General features: G+C 39.0%; 2 protein-coding genes across 7 annotated transcripts in view; one reads left to right on the forward strand and one right to left on the reverse strand.

The window, feature by feature from the left end:
- Positions 1–23,998, forward strand: part of ccdc50a (coiled-coil domain containing 50a) — a 136,988-nt gene that overhangs the window by 46,199 nt on the left and 66,791 nt on the right. The window lies entirely within an intron of this gene.
- The window catches only part of pex5la (peroxisomal biogenesis factor 5-like a), a 79,890-nt gene that overhangs the window by 42,808 nt on the left and 13,084 nt on the right, over positions 1–23,998 (reverse strand). Inside the window, exon 2 of one of the 5 annotated variants that reach the window (XM_077533181.1) lies at positions 12,183–12,270. The exons of the other annotated variants lie outside the window; for them this stretch is intronic. The gene's annotated coding sequence lies outside the window, so the exon portion shown is untranslated. The remainder of the gene's footprint in view (positions 1–12,182; positions 12,271–23,998) is intronic. 5 annotated transcript variants of the gene reach the window in all.

Below are 23,998 nucleotides of genomic sequence, written 5' to 3' on the forward strand. Positions count from 1 at the left end.
TGTACATTTTGAAAACCCTTTTACAGCCTATTTAGAAGGAGCAAACTTTGTTGAGTAAAAATGCGATAGCTGCCAAGGCCACGTTACATAACTGGAGAAGTTTCAAGTGTAAGAGGTGACATTGATTTTGGCTGCTTATTTTCTACAATTTTCACCTCATCTTTTTGATCACAGTACCTCAGGTACTCCTTGACTTTGAATTTTCCCACAGCCAGGAGCTGCGTCTATTGGCATTGTAGCCGTTACAGAGCCGCAGATGTTCACTGGAGACACAGACCTCCGCAGGCCATTAAAGACAGCGACAAAGCCTCTGTTTGAAGTGTCCTTAAGCAGGAAGCCCTAATGGCTCCTAAATGTGCATCATCCTTAAAAACAAAACAAAACAAAACAAAAGAAAAACTTTACAGCCTAATGTTGTCTTGCAAGATATATGACATGTTTCTTCAGCAGATGGGACTGATCCAATAATTCTAGTGTTTAATAGTCTTGTCTCAAGTGCAAATATCAGATTCATAATCATCTCTTTATTGGCCTGATGTCCGTTTGTTCTTCCTCTGGGCTTTCTCAGTGTAGCAATAATCTCTAACAACCAAAATGTCAAAGTAATAGAGCTATGCCTTGAAGTTAAGAATGTACTATCCCAACATTCAAAAATACTTAGTCCATCCGTCTTTCAAAATGATTGCTAGTAGTCATTTGGATGAAGTGTAGATCCTATTATGCAATGTTTCATGTATTTCCTGTTTGGATTGGTAGGCTTTAACTCATCCGCTAGGCTTGCAGTCTGTTTGACTGCAAACGTTCACTATCATGGGCCTGTTGTGGTGTTTTTATGACCTTTACAATAACCGGAGGTGCCCCCATGAAGGATGCAAGCTTATCCAGTGAGAAGGGATTAGTTCGCCCTTTATCACGAAGGCCTGGAATCTTTGTCCCTGGTGTATTACTTTCACTTCTTCCCTCACCTCTTTAAAAATAATAACAGATGGGCACAACTTCGCTACTGCCTAAAGTATGTCGAAAATTGCCTTGGGCTGTTTGCGCTGAAACAATAATGCATATTTAACATTGCCATCTATTTCTTTTGGTCAATACATAATAGACATCCATTCATCCTTTTTGGTGAGCGGCGCCTTCCCAGCTGAATCTAGTCGAGAGAGAAGATACACTTAGACAAACACAAATGCATAATTTAAAGTCATCACACAGTAGTAATTTATGAAATTAAGATGCATAAAAACTGTAATTCATGGAGTGCTGATTTTAGTGTCATTTACTTGCATGTGCATGTCTCTCTCCTTGGCCTAATGGACATTTTTGACATCAAATGATTGGTTTGGTTTTAAACAGCAGTTATTATTAAGCTCTTTGAAGTCTGCCTAGCAACGTGACATAAACATGAAACATGCAAACTTTCTATTGGTTTACATTGCTGTACCTATTACATGAATGTGTAGTTCACAATCATGATTATTGAAATGTGGTATTGTGCTCCCTCTAGTGGTGTGCAAAGGAATTGCTACCTCAGTACAATTCAGTTATATTTAACTTTAAACTTCAATAAATTTTCCATTTAGAAGAAGCAAACTAATGCAAGGTATAAATATGCTATACGTTTTATCTGTAGAAATGAGCAGACATTGAGGGCTGACTCTTTGGCGGAGAAGCTTTTAAAGAATAATGCTATTGACTTCTGGAAAGAAGTAAAAGTTATTAATAATAGTAAAATAATTTTACCTAGCACTATCGAAGGAATATCCGGATCTGATAATATTGTAGCTCTCTGGCAAAAGCATTATAGTACCTTATTTAATTGTATTCTGAGTGAACCATACAGAGTGGATTATGTTGATTATAATGATTCCTTAGTGATTACGTCACAAGAAGTGTCTGAGGCAATTACCTCTCTGCCAAATGATAAAGTGAGTGGTATGGACCAGGTTTCTGCTGAACATCTTAAATATGCGAGTCAGAGGTTGGCTCCACTTCTTGCTTTATGCTTTACAAGCCTTTTGTTCCATGGCATTCTTCCAGATTCGATGCTGTCTGTTATGCTGGTGCCGGTAATCAAGGATAAAACCGGTAAAGTGGGCAGCCTTGATAATTACAGGCCGATAGCACTAGCCAGTGTATTGTCTAAGGTTCTGGAAAAAATCTTGCTGCTCAGGCTGAAAGACTTCATAAAAACCACGGATAATCAATTTGGTTTTAAAGGTAAACACAGTACAGATATGTGTATTTATGCTTTAAAGGAAATGATCAACCAGTATAAAAGTAATAATTCCTCTGTCCTTTTGAGCTTTATAGATGCTTCTAAAGCATTTGATCGAATTAATCATAGAAAACTATTTGAAAAACTAGATCGAAGAGGTGTGCCAAAATACTTGCTGAGGATCCTGGTATACTGGTATGGCCATCAAACTATGCAAGTAAAATGGGGGAGTAGCGTCTCAGCCCCATTTGGTGTTAGTAATGGGGTGAGGCAAGGGGGAATTCTTTCCCCACTATTATTTAATGTATATATGGATGACCTCTCCAAACAGTTGGGGGCCTGCAAAACTGGTTGTATGATTGGAAATTTATTAGTAAATCATATTATGTATGCAGATGATTTGGTGATTTTTTCTCCCAGCAGTGCAGGTCTCCAACAGATGCTAAATAAATGTTCAGAGTATGGGGTATATCATGACATTAAGTATAATGCTACTAAAAGTGTAGTAATGATTTGTCGAACAAAGGAGGATAAAAATCTTAATCTTCCAACTTTCAGGCTTCTGAATAATGATCTTTTATTTTGTGATAAAGTCAGGTATCTTGGCCATTTCTTTACGGACAAAATGTCTGATGACGATGATATTTGTAGGCAGCGCCGGGTTTTATATGTACAGGCAAATATGCTTAGACGTAAGTTTTATGCATGCACTAAGGAGGTGAAGCTGTCGCTGTTCAGAGCATATTGTACTCCTCTGTATACGGCCCATTTGTGGTTAAATTATACCCAAACTAGCTTACAAAAAATTAAGATAGCTTATAATGATGCACTGAGAGTACTATTAAATCGACCTCGATGGTCTAGTGCAAGTGAAATGTTTGTAACTGAAAGAGTTAACACACTGCAGGCAACATTGAGAAATTTGATGTTTAAATTTGTCTGTCGGTTAAATGATTCGAACAATGAAATTATTGTACATTTGTCAAACATCTGTCGAAGTGCTATACGATATCAGTCCCAGTTCTGGAAACATTGGTACTGTTGTCTTTTATATAATGCTTCTTAGTGTATATTGATATGTATGTATTTCTGCTTTATTTATTTATTTTTTTATTGGTCTGTGTGTGTTTGGACTTCGAGTCTGTAATAAAGCTTCATCATCATCATCATCATTTCATCTTTGAGAAATTTCAGATTTTTATATAGGTATAATTTTTTATTTAAAAAGGTATCGATCAGCTGTTTGAATAAACTGTATAAAGTATACTTTATTCATATTTCAAAGCTCCATCTCGTTTACTTTTACATATGTGTAAAAGGTTGTCTCATGAGCTACTCGCTGCATAGAAGATGATGCTTCATCGTGATTTATTCATGCAACCGCTGCGAACCACAGTCAGGTGCAGCTGCAGTTGCCTGCTTGCTGTATATATATACAGTATTTATATATCTCGTCCTGGTCCCTGTGATCAATGTCCCATCTGTGCAGCGGCTACCCTTCCACTGTTTGTGACCTCACTCTATGAAGCCAAGAGCAACTGCGGGAGGTGAGTTGCGAGAGGTCAAACAAAAGTACAGGGACAGGCATCAAAACGCATACGCTGCATTATCCCGGCATCAGATGAAGTGCAAGGAAATCATTTGTTCACATTTCTTTTCATGACCAACATCTTCAGTCATTTTTTAAAAATCATATGCACGCATTTATGCTGTGACATGATTTTTATTGCCCCATACTGAATTCTTTAAAGGCAACAGTATCCCTTTTGAATACATCAATGGCTGGTGGTTAGCGCCAGCAGGGCTATCAGAACCAGTGACATTTATAACTTGTAAATGTCTAATTTGGTCCATGAAAGTGTTCCCAACAGTCTATTCTCTTTTTTCAATGTGTTTCTCTCAGCTCTATTGCTCACCCGAGTTACTATACGGCATTTTAAAATCTAAGTGTTAAATCTAAATGTTAAATGAATTGAACCGTTAATGTAATAATCAGGATGCCCACAAAACGGTCTGTACAGACAATACATCCTTCAATGCAGTGTTCAAAGGTGCGTATAGCATCTAGCCAGTTAGCGGCTCGCTACCTAGCAACTACAACTAGAAGAAATTGTTAGCAGTTGACTCTAGTGCCTGGACATCTTTCGATTAAGACTTCGAAAGCTTCACACATTTTCTTCTTCTCTTAACAGTCCTTGTCAATGCTCCACCTTCTTTGGGAATAAGTGTCATGAAAAAGCCTAAGAAAAAGCAAAACCAACATATCTGATGTGTCACTCCGATTATTTGTTTAATTATGTTTGCAAATGGCTCTCTGTACGTTGCACATTTGTGTATACCGTATTTTCACGACTATATGGTGCACCTAAAAGTAAAAAAAATTCTCAAAAATCTAAGCCACGCTCAATAATGAGGTGCGCCTTATGTGTGCAAAGAGTTCCAAAATCTGTCAATATGTGCGACTTTAGTAACCGCTCCGCTTGTGTGGGAGCATTTCCGCTGACACATTGCTTATATACAGGAAATGCGGTCCTGGTTGAGGACTGGCAGTTGAGTCTTTTGGGTTCTCATAATGCCCGCCAGTCTTCAACCAGGGCCGGATTTCCTGTATTAAGATACAGATGGACGTCTTTGTGCTTTCACTTTATAAGAGCGGGTTACGTCACAATTTGTGAATAGATTGTGCATGTTTGGGCTAACGTGTCTACTTGCACTAATGTTGGAGCTTTCGCAAAAGCCGGCGTCACTTTTGAGGAGCCGCACGGTAGGTAACGAGACTGACTGACAATACTACAATGACGACAGTGAATCTGGCATGTTTGATGGAAAACTTGTCCAGTACAAAAGTACCGGTAATATCGGTGCTAAGTATTGGTAGCAGTCATTATTAAGGGTTGAGTACTCGTACTGGTATCGAAAAAATAATCAATGGTATCGAACATCCTCAGTAAAAGATCAATTCTATGTGGGCCTAACATGTCAAATAAAGATGATTCTGATTCTTCTCATCCCATCAGCCAGAAGGCGAGAAGTGTGCTACACATGCTAGTCACACATTATGGCGAGAGTGTTTCCAATTACACACACAGACTCTCACTGTGTGACTCCTATACAGTATTGCAGCCAATAATCGACTTCCAGCAGGGCTTGGAGATAAGTCTTGCTGATATTTATAAATGTTGTGTTAATTTTATTGCAGTCATTTCATTTCCACTGAAAGCACTAATGAGATGTTTTTCTTCCTCGGTGTGACATTTCCTGCCACAGTTTATTGCCTTTCATGAAGTTGACGAGGATGGCGTTTTCTAATGAATGGAGAATCTTGGTGGCACGCGTAATGTGTGAGGGAAAATTACACCCTGACCTGGTGTTGAGGAGTCATCTAATGAGAATTTGCTGCGTTTGCGACACTGCTCATACATCACTGTCACAAAGGGTTGGCCCGCGTCGAGGCAAGCTTCGAAAGAGGCTGGCGACAAAGACAAGTGATTTCTTTGCCAATCAGGGCAACCACCAATCATGTGTCACACCAGCCTGCTGTAATTGCTCTCGAAACCAAACATCTGCATCTGGCCCCAATTTCTTACTAGCTCATGCTGATTGAATACAATACTTTGGCAGAAAAGCTCGCATTATGCATGATTTTTTTTTTGTCATAAAGCAACCTTCTTTGTACCTAAAGCACAAATGACCTGATTTCATTGTAACTGTTGTAGCGTTTCATTGTGATCATTCCATCTGTGCGCATAATTGCAAGCATGACTCACACCACGGTGGGTTCATTGCTCTCCCTAATCAGTTCCTTTTGAATCGTATTTAATCTGTAACAAAAGTTTAACTCAGGCCACTGAACTAATTAGAGACTTCCGAGGTGGCGGAAAAGTTGTCTTCTATTAAAATCGTTTCCCCCCCGTGCATTGATTATAAACTGACCCCTGGGCCACAATCTTAATAAAATATGTACGATAATGCAAAAATGTTCTAAAGTTAACTTGAAGTTCCAATACTCCAAACATTGTTTTGGACTTTGGCCCAAGTACTTGCGAACGACTTCATTGTGGTTATCACATTGTGTTAGAGGTCGAACTGATTAGTCACCGAGTTGACTTTATCATTCCACTAATCGCTAATAAAGTGTTTTTGGCATCTCGTCATTCAATCAGCCAGTTTACAGACTTTCCATTCATCCATCTTTTTTCTCCTGAAGTCAATTTTTTTTGTTGTTTTTTTTTGAGAGGTGTGGGGATTGAACCTGGGCCGTGAACACTTCTCTGGTTTCCGAGGGCAGAGCACTACCAGTGAGCTAAAATTCCGCCGACAGGTTAGAACCCGAGGTGCATTAACAGCTGATCTTTTTTTATTTATTTATTTTTTTTAATACATAAATATAATAAGTTTTTAATATATAACAACAATAACATGCACACACAAAACCCACATTCAAGACCCTTCGCGATGGACCAGTCACTGTAACAATACGGTGTACGCTGTACTCCCCTTTGTTCTACAATGAAAACTGGGCATTTTCATAAATTTCAAAAAAATCAGCCTCAACAAAACAAGCACAAATGAAATAGAATCAATGAGACTGAGAAATGTGTGTTTTTTTTTAAATTTTTTTTAGCCTAACTATAACATTCTATCTTACAACATGCTATGCTTTGGAACACAAGACGTGACTGTCTAACTAGCTTCAGAGGTGGGCAAACTCAATCCTCGAGGGCCAGAATCCTGCAGGTTTTGGAAGTTTCCCTCTTCCAACACAAGCTCATTCAAATCAACAGGATCGTTATCAGGCTTACAGAAAGCTTGCTGATGAGCTGATCATGTATCAGCTGTGTTGGGGAAGGGAAACATCCAAAACCTGCAGGACTCCGGCCCTCGAGGACCGAGTTTGCCCACCCATGAAAGCTAGACCAACATGCAGACTTATTCACTAATTACAACATTCAACGTAATTGTGAGTTGTAGTTTCAATCATTTATTTCCATTTGTATCTGTGCCGGTCTGTCAGAAACTCTCTTTATATAAAACGAGCCTGAACTGTGTTGGGTTGGGAGCAATGACGTCACTGATGAATCAACTTTGACTTGACTTTTCTCACATTAGCATTGACTGGCAAAATGTATATGTGTGTTTTACGTGCATTTTGTGTATTTCACTATTCCAGTGCTTTTAGTGGTTGATTTCATGTCACATGAGCTAGGCCATGTTTACTATCCCTCCCCATTCGTCATAAAGCTAAAAAGTGTATTTAATGTTTTTTTTAGTGGATTAATATTAGGCTGTTTACGCCTTCTAATATTTTTAATTTTAATGACTATAAGTCAACGTTAGTTAAAATAATGCCTTTGAAAGCCGACCCGTCGAATCGCCCCTCATGAAGCATGTACCAGTGACTCATCAAATAATGAATCCCTTCCATCATATCTGGTGACCTGGTAATTAAAAATAAATTAAATGACAGTCACATCAGTGAGCTTAACACGGATGTCACATTTATAAATCCATAAATAAAAATTAATCGGCTTTCTTGCTATATTTCAAATTAAATTCTTTTCCGCTTTTTTTTTTTGTTTGTTTTTGTGTGCCTGGGGGTTGCATTCAAGCGAATCATTCCACCCATAAATTGCTTGGACTGCAGCACTGTACTTATCTTCAGGTGACCAGGGTGTTTGCCTGTCAGGGAGCGTTCTTCTTGTATTCCAACTAACACATGCTTTGCACAAAAGGGTTCAATGGGATTTTATGTGGCGTTGCTATTCTTTATAGGATATTTTGAGGCACTTGCATCATTTCGGGGGGGAGAGGGAGCTTAACAGTATATGCACTACTCATGGTAAGTATGTGTTTAGATTTCGCTTACTCATTAGTCACATTGGCGGAGTGGGGTTTATTCGCTGCTTGAGCTGTTTTTCTCTTTGGTGCTGTGATGGTGGCAATTAAAACTTTACTATGAACACATATATCTGGTGTATAGCTTTATGTTGACTTTCATACATTACTTTCACACGATTTAGGCTGTGCTATTAACCCATCACATTTTCTCTTTTGCTATCTACGAGGTCTTTGACGTCCTGTTTCTTACTTCTGGGACTGACTTCACCTTACATTATTTGAGGTGCAAATCCACAAGCAAAATGACTCTGACTTGTTTGGCTCAAGATGAATGACAGTGGCCCTAAAGGTTTTCATACCTCGGGATTGGTCACAGGATGTGAAGCAAAGAATCTTGAATGAATAGTAGGAGACAAAGAAGACCAAAAATGTACTGCACTTCATATTGTGCAAGTAAACATTAATATGGCCGGAGTATTTTCAATTCCCAGTCTCTGGAGTCGGCAGTGAAAGAAGTCTGGCTTGTGGGGGAAAAAACTATTTTCTCCCCAAAAACATATTTCCAACAAAGAGCTTATGCTACTTATCTTTATAGTGAGCGCACGTTCATTAATCGAGGCATAATTAAGCGCAATTTCATCCACCACGCAAGCTCTAATTGTCCCCGATTAGATTTAGAAGGGGAAAAAATGCACACAATTTCCTGTGAGATTTATTTCAGCGCAGCGCTTCCAGAACAGTTTGGAACAGTTTGTGATTTGGATAGATGGCGACAAAAGGACCCTTGTGGTGTTCAGGCTGTTGTTCTGTGGGCCAGCTGAGCAAATACGTGCAAACAGATATCAGGAAAAAAAAAAGTCCTCCGATTCCCAGGGTGTGCCAAAATAAATGGCCAAACAGCCACAAACCTATTTTGGCTTCATAGCAGCATCTTGCTGAGCAGCTGTTTGCCAGCGCTGTTGCCACAGTCGTCGTTGGCAAAAACATCTAGAATGATACTCAGGGGTCATTTCAACAACACTAAAGTTGTGTTTTCAGTATCCATTTCCATGGTGATTGCTTTTGGGCTACCCACCTTCAGCCCAAAGTCAGCTGGGATAGGCTAGGGATAGCTCACCCGTATTTTGAATGGAGAACAAGAGCTTTCGGAAATGGATGGAGGGATGTAAACAGGGATCATTACAGTACTACTATCATCAAGCATAATTGTTCTGCTCTTTTACTACCGAAGTGTATTGCATTCACTTGAACAAAAGACGTCTGTTTTTTTTTTTTTTTCTTCTCATTTTTGAGGGGGAGCTTTTTTTGTGTGTATATATTTTTTTTAATGTTTTGTTTTTTCCTGAATAATTTTTTTCTGTTTTAGTGAATAGTTTGTCATAAAAATATTCTGACAACGGGGGTGATATTCAGGAAAAACAGGAGGAAAAATTACTCGGAAAAACATAAAAAAAAACTATTCAGAAAAAAGAGGGAAAAAATATATTTAAAAAAAAATCAGGAAAATAAAACACTCAGAAGAACAGAAGCTGGTGCTCTGTTTTTTTTTTTTTTTTTTTTTTTTTTTTTGAGTATTTTTATTTATTTATTTAAACCAATGACCACTGTATTCGCTAAAGGGGTCAAGAATCTAAATAACATCTTGTATTGAGGCCTACTGTAGACTGCAAGATGTTCCTTGATGGGAATGTTGTGTGTGGAACCCCTGTAGATGGCCGAGACTTGCAATGAAACGTGAAACACTGGCCGCTTCTCATTAAACATTCACATGGGGTCACGGAGCATGTAAAAAGCATCTCAGTTTTGACATGACACACGACTGGACACACACTCGCCTTCTGGGGTGACCAGCATCCTACGCCAGGTGATGCATGTTTTAGCCTACAGTGTTAGTGTTAGGCCCCTCCCGCTTGTGTTACTCCTTGTAGATAGCTTTTGGCTAATGAGTTTTTCCATTAATGAGGTTGTTATTTGGTCGGATTTTGCTGATGTTTCCACTGTGCTTACTTTGCACAATTTGCAGCGCATAATTTATTTCTAATTATGACCATGTATTTTTGTGTCTTGAGTATTCCAGGTTACAAAATCAAAGTGCCTGGCCTCATGCGGAGTGCGCATGGAGGAATTAATTGGATCCAAGCAGTCAGCTCAATATGCATTTTGTCACCATTGATGTCAGTCTTGATGTGCAATCAATGCCAGACACGTACGTCATGCTTTCAATTAGAGTCGGAGAAACAGCTGTTTACGTGAGAGTCCATATGGCTTTCATTTGCATGAGTTGCATTTCATTTGGCTCCTTTGTCCCTAATTGCCAGGCTCGCATTAGTGACATGCTATTGACATGTGCAGGCGAGTGTTAACACGCTTTCGCAGCCTCTCAAAGGGTGCTACGATGCCCTATGCGGTGTTTGTGCCGCTTTTTCAACAGCCTCTCCTCTCACCTCGCTTCCTCTCAAGCTGTATGGAGCCTCTCGAGACTTCTGCGCTATTAGATAACATGGCACCAAATGATAGCCTTGTTTCCCCTGCTCATTTTCCTTCTTTTTCTGAATAGATTTGCAGCAGTGAAAAGGTGCTGAATTCAAGGTAAACTTGTAAACATACACTATTACATGATCTGTATTTAGCAGCAAGTTTGTCCAAATAATCAGATGTTTATGTCTTTATCTTGTTGTTTGTGTAACTACAGTTGATGAACACAGTAATTGGGTGCTGCTAAATGATGATTAATTTAAGCCTGTCCAATGATTGCATCTACAGTGATGGAAACAACCAAGGACAGTACAGTGAGACGATATGGAAATGTTCCACTTTCCATGGCCACCATAGCTGCAGCTGAATATAATGAGTAACAGAAAATAAATATTATTGTGTCAAATATCTCAAATCAACACTCGGCAAGCCTTATCTTACTCAGTTTGTCAATGAATGTCAATTTAGCAAGCAAAGCTATTCTCTCAAAGAAAATTAGACAAAAATGTCCCTGCGGAGGCAAGCTGATAACGTTAATATGTCTTCATCATGACGGTGATTATTTCAGGTATTGTTGCTTTCAGGGTTTGGTAAATAATTCAAGGGATGAATTACAAGGGAAGCAGAAGCCAATTAAATCTAGATTCAGCTCCAGTTTAATCAAAGGGACACATTTTTAATGAGGAAACACTTCTTCATGGCCTCTTTGATTCCAAATTTATCTAATTGACCCTACTAAGGCAGATTAATAGGAGATGATATTGTCCTTTATGAGGTTCCCTTTTCTGCCAGAATGGCATGTACAGCATTTATTTTTGTTTTACATTATAAATTTTTAATAAAATAAATAAATCTTAAATATATATAGACCCTGCATAGCCCCTTTAATGTCAATTATTTTACAAAAACAACAGGTCGATTTCCTCAAATAAAAACTGAAGAATGGTGAAAGGCAAAGACTTGATTGAATAATTGACATTGGTACTTTTAGGGAGCGATGGGTTACACAAGAGATATATATTCTTTTTACTCGTGAGGAGAAACGGGCAGTGATGTGTACAGATCACAAACTTCTGCCCATTCTGACACATTCTGTAGTTCCTCCTCTTTTTATTGGGTTGACCTATTACATAGACATGACTGCTCTGAGGGGGTTAGGGAAATACGTAGCAGCAGTGTCACAATCATTTACAGAAATTAGTCATTACAAAGGCAACAATGCAGACATTCACACTGAAAGTTTCTCAACCAAAAATATGTTCCGGTCACTAGTTTTGTGATGAGGGCACAGTTCCTGTTTTGTGACTGCAGCTTCTTAACTCCAACTCACACAGTTCAAACAGAGGTCACAATGTTGAAAAAATTCACAATGTTGAATAACCACTTTGCAATTAATAAAAGAATAAATATGAGAAAATAAAAGACTAGATATGGGATAACTAATATACATTTATCGAACATTCTCAACCCATGGAGATGGGCTGGTACTGGACAGGTCCCAACTGAAAGCTGAAATGAGTGATGCCCTAAAACCTTTACTAACGGTGCAGGCAAAGTAACATTTTAACATTTCAAACTGTCACAGGCACACATACAAACAAGTGAAGTGTGCATCTCGGATTCAAGGTGCATTATGGGTAGCGGCGTGGTGCGTTACTTGCTGTTGGCTGAAAATGGCATCATAGTTGCTCAGGGCTCAGGTAACGACCAATCACGGCTCAGCTTGTTAACATCACCTGACTAAACTGAAAAAAAAAACAAAAAAACAGGTGTGCCGTAATTAGTCGTTAACTGAGCACTGTGATGTCATTTTCAGTGGACAGCAAATGGCAAAATGGCCCGCGGCCTGACATGGATAAAAACGGTTGGATTTTGCTGCTGAATTCATATTGCACAAGCATAATAGTAATCAGAATACCACATTTAGACTAGTGAAAGCACACAGAACATATATTTGTAAAGAATATTAATCTTTCATATGCTTACTATACCGAAGGCTGTTTGGAAGCGCTATATAAATAAAGTTGACTTGACTTGACTTGACTTGACTTGAAGTCTCGTGAGATATTTTGGTTAGACTCCAAATTGTTCTTAGTACTTTGGAATAATCCACAGCAAAGCAGTCAATTTTTTAGTAGTGGCATCTTGTTTAATTTTCCCCATTGACCTACTGTGCATAAGCAAATCTCCATCTTGCTTTCTCCCTCAGAGCACACACACATACTTATTCAGCTGGAGTGAGTTCAAGAGCTTAAATGGGAGACCATGATGGCCTGGCACACAGGGAACGAAATCCTACAAAGGTAATGGAGGACGGCCCCGAACACTGAGGCTGAATTCATTTTAGCTACCTTCCTCTTCGCTAACTTGTCACCTCTTGACAGAACAAAAGCCGTCTCCTGGCTCCCGTGGCCAATTTCCTCTTTGCCCATTACCTTCCCATTAAGGAAAAGTATGGCAAGCAAGGACACGAAGGCTTTCTCGCAGCCAGCCCCAGTCATTACTTACACTATAGCTGTGTTGCTCGCAGCTTGGCCTGCAGCCGCTAATGATGAGGGATGGCAGCAAAAGCAAGAAGATCTCTTCTGAGCACGAGGCGAGTGTAACCTGATTACTAGCGACTTGCTCAGAAAACGGCATTACATTCTCACTCTCAGCTTCCTGCCGCCATCCTCCATACAGGAGGCCCGTCGTCGTCTCCTCCGGATGACTTTATCATTGTGCTTGGTAAGCAGCCGTGGCAAATTACGGCTTTCTTACCCCTCGTGCGTTACTCCCCTCGTTTTGATTTAATCACCCTCTCGCACCGAGGGATGCGGAGCTAGCCTCCTTTCAATTACGAAGACATTAGCCACAGTGTGCCGCCGGGGATTATAACTGAGAAGTGGACAGCACTAACCATTTAAAACACCAGACCTTATTATGCAACTTCGGAGCTGGGAATTAGTCTCAAAGCGATCTTTTGGATGAGTTGACTTCAAGCAGAAAACACGCCTTTTATCATTTGGATGCGTACCTAAAAATTCACTCCAATGTTTTGTCGTTTGTTCAGTCTCAAGTGTCCTGTGGTACTAAAATAGATTGCGAGCTATTTATGGCAGGATAGAGGGAGAGAGGGGGAAAAGTGATGGAGTCTTGTAGACAACTAGGAGTCCAAAAAAAAAATGCTGTCAATGTTTTGATTTTCGTTTCGCAGCCTTGCTTTATATAGATGGACATCTACTATTGTAAGACTTCAATTACTTGGAGCTTGAATTCACTCGGACAAGCATTTTATGGCAGATTATCGTTGATAGCAATATATTATTCTTTATATTCTTTATTTTAGTGATTCCTTCTGTCACAAGCTTCTGAAGACTCCAATGCCGTACACATACATGCACCAAGTAATCAGGTTCCCAGACACTAGCCCATGAGGCTCTTTTTTTTTTCCTTGGGTGACTCTGGCCAATTAAAAGCTTTGGAAGTGTCAGCAGCAGGGATGCAGACTACCGGGAGAGAGAAATAGGAGCAGCATGAGGAAGGGTGTAGTCGAGTTACTATGAACAAGCATCAGAGTGAATTTATAAATGCTAGATTATTGTCACTATAACCAATGGCATTTATGTTGAGATTATCTATCATAATATTTATAACCCAAGTAACTACATGTCAGTCTGACAAATGGTGAATATATCTAGCATGGAAGAACTGATGAAAACTGTTTAGTTGAGAGCGTTTCATTTATAGAAAAAAAACAAGACGCCATGGGCATGCCAAGCCCGCATCCTTTCAAGACAAACCACTGAGATCTCGAAATGGCAAAGTCTGACAAGACCTTTGATACTGTGAGACATAACATGTTTTGCCTGTTTTAATACAGCTTTGATCAAAATGCAGCTCTCTGCGGGAGGTGCCATTGCAGGTTTTCAACTTTTCATCAACAAAAGTTATACGGCATACCTGGGCAAAGTACGGTCCGGGGGCCACATCCGGCCCACACGAGTGAGACCGGAGTCAAAGTTAAGCATGAAATATGCTGTGCTTTTAATTTGAAAGTTCTGCTTTCATTTTATTTCAGCACGAGTGGATGCTCGTACCAGCGAAGCATAGAGGAAGAGTTATGACCAATTAAGCTATGTTTTATTTCGCTACATTTTTACGATATTTAGGGACTGTTTGAACCCCTCTAACAAGTATTTATATGTCAACAGTGGTTCTAAAGTTAGCAATACTCTTCTTTCCTTCGCTGAGGATGGTAGAGGGCCAAGAAGATTTGTTCTTCGCAAATCTACAGTTTCTTGTAGTGGGTGTATTATAAGTTACTGTCATTAAACATCACCGTCAATTATATTTTACTTCCGACTTATCTATTTACTGTATTTGCAAGTCCAGACTATAGTGAGTTGGCAGTTGGTGCACAAAATTAATATTATAATTTAGCAATTATAATTTTGTTTAAAATTTGTGTTTCCTATTTACAAAAATACATGTATGCCCATATATGTTAAATTTAATTTTATTTTTTTTTTCCCACAAATGAATTGTATTGGCTTGTTTACGTGTCGTTTTGTAATTTCTACGCAATATTAATAAATATAAAGTGCTATTTGAGAACAAATCTGTTAACACAAATTTTGAGAAGTGTTGTAAAGCTCAGACTCTATGGGAGCCGTGCGGCATTATGTTGCCTCAAGACTGAACGTCCAAATGTTTGTTAGGCAATATAGAGTGAAAATAGATACATTTGAGTAAGATTTTTTTTTTGTTAATGAATTGCTGTCAGTGAGTGACGATTAATTTCCACCTATTAAGAATCTTAATCAGCTCACGGTTTTAATTATTTAGTATGTGACAGAAATATAAGGTGAAACTTCAATTATATGAATGCGGTGTTTGGTGGAAAAAAAAACAAAAAGTGACTGGAGAAATGAAAATTCCTCCTGACAGCAACGATATTGATGTAGGGAAAAAAGTATAAAAAACAAAACAAAAACAAAAGCTTGATACAGCTTATTTACGCCAATGTACGCAGACTAATACAATATACTTACATACTATACTTATACAGTATTCTCTACAATACACACTAATAATATATTAATATATTTTTTGCAGTGTTTGCTTTCCATGTGGAAAAACTGTTAAAACAGCATATTGGGTGTGAGTTTTATTTTACAATTTTTCTTTAGATGCATTGCTAATCATATCAGTGCAAATCCTATAGGTCACGTGGAGGTCTCCTGAAATGATGTTCCACTTGCCCGGCTTGATTAAAACCATGCACACTGCCTCTCTTGGAGCTTTGACACTCAACTCCTCATCCATGCTGTCGTCCCAGCTTGCCTCTTGTTCACCAGTCCTTCGCTGGGGCGGATCGGGGCCCCCGCAGGCCTAACGAGATGGGCTTATTGTTCGAGGATCCCCTTCCATGCTGAGAGAGGAAATTAACACTCTCTCCCGATTCATTTACATGTCGCAAAAAGACCGTAGGGTGTGACGGTTTTGGCAAAAGCAATTACGGTGGAAACTCTAAATTTGACAGGAGGTCAAACTGTCATCGTAAGTAAAGACTTCAGCATACCACATGAGAGCTCTGGTCAGCCAGCTTTCAAGCGCTGACGAACGTCCATGTGTGTGTTGCGTTTCTCCTTGGATTCGTGTGGCTTTTTTGTGCCCTGTATTACAAATAGAAGGATATCATATAAACAATGGCAGTCAAATGGAGAAAAGGGTGAGGAAAGAGGAACAAGGCTACTAATTTTGGTCACTAGCATTAGCTGTTAACTGCTGGCTAACTACATGTTTATTTTAGTATCAGGGATACTTCATTTTTATACTTGTTTGGCCATCAAGAACGTTGAAATATTGCAACGAAGCATCACTGCAATCGGTTTTTAAACAACCCAACTGAAATGATTGTTATTTTCAGTCGGTCTAAAAAAACATCCAGGCGTTAAATACAGCTGACAGTTTCACCACACATGTAGTCTCCACAGAACGTGGAAACACAAGTTATTTTACAACACTTCTCAGACCCAAGTTGCGTTCAGGAGCGGTAATGTATTTATTTTAAAGCTTTTTTTCACTACTCTAATTAATAGGTAAATATTGCATAATTGCATAAAAATAAAATACAATTGGTGAAAAAAAGACCACGTGGTCATGCGAGGTTTCCGTCGAAAAGTAATTCAATTCATTTACATTCTGACTTGACTGAGTGTTTTCTACGGAAGTGTGGAACTGCCATTGTGGAGTTTCGGTTATGTCGTTCAAACGTACACTGCAAAGTCATTGTAACAAATTGATGAAGTCATTCAAACATATTTGTAAAATGTAAGCCAAATGCCTGACAACATAACGTTTTTTTTACGATAATGCCATGGGTCATGCGCCATTGTGGCATTACACCGTGGAATTATGGGAAATAATGTTGTTGTATTTGGCCTGCAGTTTACCAATACTGTGTTTTCAAATGACTATCCAAATACATTCAAATGACTTAACCACTATATTTGAACGACTTTATCAAGACGTTCAAACGACTTTGCTGTGCATTCCAACTACTCCACATTTACTCCACATTGGCAGTTCCACGCTTCCGTAGATTTCCCCAAATTATGTTTGTGAACTGAAAGGATTTGCAACATTTCCCTTAAGATGATGGTGGACTTGAAAATGCACTCACATTAAGTTAAAAAAACAAAAACAAAAACTTTTTGTCTCAAGAATACCGTCTGGCTCGGCACCAACTAAAGTGGATTCTGCTATCATTGAGAAAGTGCCAGGAAGCTTTTTGGACTTCCAGTACACAGACAGGTCCAAGTAAGCAACATATTGCCAGCCTTCTGCTTAAACACAATCACTTGACACATTTACAGGCCCATAGATATAATCACCTTTTTTCAAAGTCTGACAAGCTTTACTTTTTGTTGATTATTCTTATATGACACGTGGCAAAAAGTACTCACTTCAGCAGAAGTACAGATAGTTGCGTAAAAAGACTAAAATCTCCTTCAGCTAAACTAAAAAGGTAGAGTGATAGATACCACCCCAAACATCTGCTTTGTTACTTCCCACAATCCGATATTACCAATAGGTCATGAAAATAATGTGTGAGTTTGAAATGAATGAAATGCAAAGGTATAAGAGTGAAGAGTCACATACTAACTAAATGGTCTCTTTAGCTGGCATAACAGAGATGAATATCATTTGTCATCAATGCTTTTGTTGAGAAAGTTTCAAGAAGAAAATGCATCCTTGACAGCGTCACTTCCCCGGAGAACCATTATGAAGCAATCATGCACTTAGCGAATCATTTGTGCTTGCTGATGTTTTAAAAGCTTTTACTGGACGTGTGCTACAAAACCAGCCTTTTAGCTAATACACACGTGCCATAAATATGCTGACGTGCATTTTCTCAACTTGTAAGACAAGAAACGACATTGTGACTGTGCATGTCCACAGTCAGTCGACAGAACTTTCATATAGCGTCTCTGTTTACACGTCTTTGAAATGTTATTACAGCACATGCTGGCTTCACCAACAATTTTCCATCCCTTGTGTCATCCAACTATTATTTACTGTCATGGTAATTCTCTGTAATAGCTGAGCTCGAAACGTGTTTTCTCTGACAAGGTTCACATTTGGTTGCATCTCTGATATGCCTGTTTACCCACAACGGTGTGCAAGAATGCTCGGCTAAAGATAGGCATGCCAATCAGGATGGTTCGTGACGATAAAAGCGGATGATGCATCTGTGCTGCTTTACATCTGATGAAAGGGATACATATGCACCCGTCTATCTTTGTGTGCATTTTAGTGAAAAAGATACAGTCAGATTTGTGCATTTGGCATTAGGAATGAAATAATTGTATGTTTGAAGTGAATTATGTGGCAGACATAGAAAGTGCTTCAATAGATTTTCATCAAGCCAACTTGGGGGGAAATAGTATGGCTGTTCTTTTGAATTTTTTTTTATGGGTTTCTTTCTGGATGTGTTTGACTGTGTATTTGGTTTATGTGAAGACTGACTCATTTGTCAGTGGCGACTCATCAATTTCAGATTGCTGTCCCTTGACAACTAGCGATAAATAGTTCATTTGATCGGCACCCACCCAATGACAGTTACAGTGGTCACCTGGCTTTAACTAAACAAACTGAATGGCTGTATAATAAAACACAGTAGCTAAAGTTAATAGAAAGATGAATGTAGGTGCCTGAGAGGTGAGTCTCTTCTTATTCATTTTAATTTAAATGCCAGCTTATTGCTTCACTACTTTTCTATGTCATGCTTGGACCATGTCTAAATAGTGGCGCAGGTGATCTAATTTGAATTTGATTAATTTGATTGGGGTACCGGCAGACAGATTATCATCTTGACGGACATGTGATATCATCAGATTTCATTCATAAATGACAATCGTCGATATGAAACCCTCTGAATAATTGTAGAAATCAATTCATTGAACACATTATTGCTAATATTACTATAATTAGTAGTATTAGTAGTAATAGTTTTGAAATCATGCCCCTTACTGATAAGCAACTGGGGAATTTTGTTACACAATTGATCTGGGGTAGGGATAGATACATGAACTTTAGCAGTTATCACCAGGACATCAGATTAGCCGGGTTTACATTGAGCAAGTTATTCCGATTAGAATGAATTTGAATGACCAAATGCAATGAAAATACCCATTTAAGAACCTCAGTCGGAATGAAAAAAACGAATCGGAATGGAATTTCAGACATGGAATAGCGAATAAAAGTAGAAAAATTAATCAACTGTGGAATGCTAACTATACCTGAATAAAAAAAAATGTGACAAGATGCGTTTACACTGAAGTGAAGGACTTCCACTGTACTGCTGTTGCTTTGAACTCAATAATTCTTCTCGTAATGTGACTTTTAATCAATGCCGATATAATATATCGGAGGCTGCCCTGTATTAAAAAAAAAAGGAGGGATCAAAAAGTATCTGTGGCAGGATTTTCTCCTTGAGCCATTTATCTGAGGAAGACTGATGTGCTGATAGGACAGCTCCCACTAAGCCAAACACGACTACATCAGCTTTCCGAGAGACCATCGCGACTGCAATGAGAAACATTGACGCCAGCCAGCTCTTTCCCATCACTGCACCGAATTCCTCTAAAGACCTGTGGTGTTGTCACTTTACAAGATCCGGACACGGCTGCTTTTCACATTAACGTTACATTTGTCTAATCTGCTGTCATTAAGATTTCATCTATTGCGTTCTTGTTTTGGAGGCTCGTGTCGACTGAGGAGTCCTCATTTCAACATTGCAAAGTTGCGATGTCAAAACTTACACCATCAAAGCACGTCATTTTGAAAGCGATCTATTTGTCATAAGGTTAGTGCTGCATAATTGAACCTGCTCTGCTGGTGGGACGTGTGCGACGTTGCGCACCATTCAGCGGAACATACTGAACAGCATGTGAGCAAGCCATCAAACGTTCATCGGCGTGAATGAAATTCAGCGTGGCCGTTTTCTCACGCCCGGTCACTGGAGTCTCACGCCGGTGTCTCATTTTCAGAATAAATCTCCATACTGAGGAGCCATCAAAGGGCAATTTCGCCGCTGATCATCCGCAGTGTGTTGATGGTGCGTGCGTGTCATGGGTGGCCCTCATACATGATTAGATGCGAGCGGCGGTGCTGATTACACAAGGAGCTCGCAAGGCGCACGCAGTCACGTCATCGAGCTTACTTTATTAGCATCTCTCAGTGCTGGCAGCCTGCGACTGGAAGCCTTTTGAAAACTTCATGAGGCAATAAAATGTCGAGAGGATTGCAATACAATCATGGAAATGCAAATAGTTTGTAGATTTTTTTTTTTTTTTTTTTTTTTTTTTTAGTCCCACTTGTAGTGATTGGAGTTGGAGCTGATCGCCATAAAATTACGGATAAGAATACAATGCATTATTTCTCAATTCAAAGTATGTAGCCTTCCTGATTTGCATATCTACAATGAGAATGACACTGTAACGTTGGAACATGTTGCTCATTTGACTTACATTATGCATGTATGAGTTGCAGATGGAAACTTAACTATATTGTACATTTACATAAGCAAGTCTGACGTCTTATCTCCTTTAATAGATGAGCAACAAGTTTCTTACTGGAATTGTTTGGAATCGGAAATGTTCAGATCAACAGTCAGCGTTTACCAGTGTGGGTTGTTGTCGTTTATTGCTTTAACTTATAAATGGCACTTGTATAACTGTCGTTTAAAAGGTTGTGACTTTGTACTGTATATCAACGTTCCCTCTTGTGTGACATTGTTTAATTATACAACAGTCAGCAGGAGGAAAGTGGCCGTTCCTGGCTGCTCAATAAAATATGAATATGGAATGTACACTGCTAAGTGTCCAGACGGATTGTCGCCTGGACCTCAAAGAGTTCAAGGCAAATATAAACAACAAAGATGACTGATTCCGATAAATTGTACATCAATAGAAATAAATATCTTTTAAAAATCTTCTGTTTTGCCATTCACGGTCTGCCTCTCCATGTGGCTCACCATTGTCGAGTCACATAAGATTAAGCCGGTCAGTGAAGTCGTGGTCCTTTTAGTTTTCCGACTCTGATTTCTTTCTCGGAATTCCAGTGCATACTTCCTGGTATATAGTCGGAAAAGTCCGACTTCCCACCTTCCTCGAATGCAGCATAAATCAATACTACTAGTACTTTTGATTAGGGATGGGCGAGTACCGATAACACGCCTTATTTCAAGGTATTGATATTTGCATCTTGTGGCCGTTTTACAATCAGGAACTATTAATGAGAAATTAGAAGTATTGAAAATTTCATGCAATTTTATGGAAAAATGCTACATTGGGACATACTGGTCTTTTTTTTAATAAAATGAATTAGCATTGTTTTTGGGGTGACATTTTATGTATCAAAATTACTTGGTATCAGTGACTACTCAAGGATTGAGTACTCATACTGGAAAAAAAAAAACCCTGCTATTGAACGTCCCTAGTTAGTAAAAAAAAATTGTGAATTATTTTTAAAATTGTAATAAATGGTTATGTTACCTATCCAATTAGTTGGTCTCTAGAACAGATTAATTTCCATTATTTCCCATGTTTATATATACTCAATAAAAATATAAACACAACAACTTGTTTTTGCTCCCATTTTTTGAAATGAACTCAAAGATCTAAAACTTCTTCTACATACACAATATCACAATTTCTCTCAAATATTGTTCACAAATCAGTTTAAATCTGTGATCATGGAGCACTTCTCTTTTGCGAGATAATGAATGAGTCAGTGACGTGAAAGTGATAAGAAAATGAGTCAGTACTGACCATACCCCCTTCCCCCCCAATAAAACAAAACGGCACCTTTCAGAATGGCCTTTTATTGTGGGCAGTCTAAGGCACACCTGTGCACTAATCTTAGTGTCTAAATCAGAATCTTCATATGGCACACCTGTGAGGTGGGATGGATTACCTCGGCAAAGGAGAAGTGCTCACTATCACAGATTTAGACTGGTTTGTGAACAATATTTGAGAGAAATTGTCATATTGTGTATGTGGAAGAAGTTTTAGATCTTTGAGTTCATCTCCTAAAAAAAAATGGGAGTATTGCTTTGTGTTGAGTATATAAATACATTCAATTGCTAACAAGCTTAAAGAGCAACTGAACTTATTGACTCAGATGAAGTCGTCTCTTTGAAAAGTGTCACATATAAAAGATGAGTTATGCATCCCCTTCACTATATCAAAACATTAAAACAACACTAGAAAAGCATTTGGACAAGCCGTCATCCATGCGTCTCACGGCGTAGTTCCTCTTTGAATGGAAAGAGGCGATTGTGCCGCTAACTGAAGCGCAAAGGAGCCATAGATCACACTCCAATTTTCCTTTCAAGTTTTCCACTCCGCGAAGGCGAGGCACTGTAGCGTGAAAGCAAGTCATTTCTCAGTCACTACACAAAGCTCCAGATCGCTTGTATACTATGTGGACAAAAGTCTTGGGACAGCCTCAAATTCTGACTGAATCTTAACGAGATATTTTGGACAATTCGCGACAGTTTTATCAAGGCCCTTTTCTAGTCCAGCATGACTGTACCCTGCAGAAATTAAGGTAGATTACTGTGATTGGATGAGTTTGTTGTTGATGAACCAGAGAGCACTGACCTCAATCCCATCAAGCACCCATGGGATGAACTATAGCAGATTGGGAGAACAAAATGGAAAAAGCATGTGATAATTTGACCAGTTGTATGTTGTTTTTAGGTCAAGCATGTTTCTTCCGACACCATCATTAAAAAAGCAGTCTGTGACCTTTTCTATGGCAGCCTGTCTTCCCGCCCTGGGGTACTGTATATGACGTCTTGGAGATTTAATTGACATGCAAGCATTCCTGAGGTTAGAAGAGGGTGAGAGCGAGGAGCTGGAAGTGAAATGTGAAAAGTAGAAAGGCTGTGCACTCGAGTGCTTCTGCTCAAGGTTGAACATGCCTCTTCACCAGTTTAGATGACAACAATGAGAGAGGAGATGGATACATCCTTCTTGTTCTTCCCCCAACAGTGCCAGAACTGGATGATGCTAAAAATGGTTGAAAGTGAACGGTGCCGTCTTGAGATGTACTTTGACTGGCGTTTTTCAGTCTGAGTCATTTTCATGACCTTTTCATAAGCTTATACATTTACAAATAAATAATAAAAGTTCGCACATCCCTATCCATATGGCAGATATTACATTCAAGCTCACGTTCAACGGGAGTCAGTGGTCTCTGTTATTCAACCGAGACATTCGTTTTGGCCAGCAAAGCCGTTAATGGCACACAGGCCTCAGTGCGGTGATACCGACAGTGTCATGGACACACAGACACTCATTGCCTTTGTCATTGATGGATTACACACAAAAGGGAATGAATTGGAAGACACAATAGAACAATGTTTGGCTTGTCACACCTTTAAACAATGTGATGGATCTGTATTTTTTGTCATTCGTTTCTGTGATCCCGGGAACCTTGTCGCATTTGACCAAATAAGAAAAGACATCGTGGCATGGTTATTGGCATGCCTGTTAAGTTATTTTGTGGTTTATTCTTGTACTTGAAAACTTTCAGGCATCTTTGCTGGAACAATATGTACATAAATAATCATTCAAAGGTGGGAATCTACGGCTTGTGGGCCATATCAACCCACAAGGATACTTAATCTGAAAATAAATAATGAAGCATCAATCAGATGAACTGTTTAAAAAAAAAAAAAAATCAAAAGACCAAAACTTAAATTTCTCAATACGCGTCTCCAAGGAAAAAGCTTCCAAACCCTTGATTTAAATTGTACACAGCCCCGTTATAATTACAGCAGCATATTTATCTTTGCCATGGCAACGCCAAATTGCCCACTATTATATTGTTCGTCCAAACCTGTATACCTCTCATATGCGGATTAGATACGCTATGCAAATGACATGCCACCTCACAACAATAGAACGAGGCCAGCAG

This window comes from Festucalex cinctus, chromosome 10 (genome assembly GCF_051991245.1).
Source record: "Festucalex cinctus isolate MCC-2025b chromosome 10, RoL_Fcin_1.0, whole genome shotgun sequence".
In the NCBI taxonomy this organism is placed as follows: domain Eukaryota; kingdom Metazoa; phylum Chordata; class Actinopteri; order Syngnathiformes; family Syngnathidae; genus Festucalex; species Festucalex cinctus.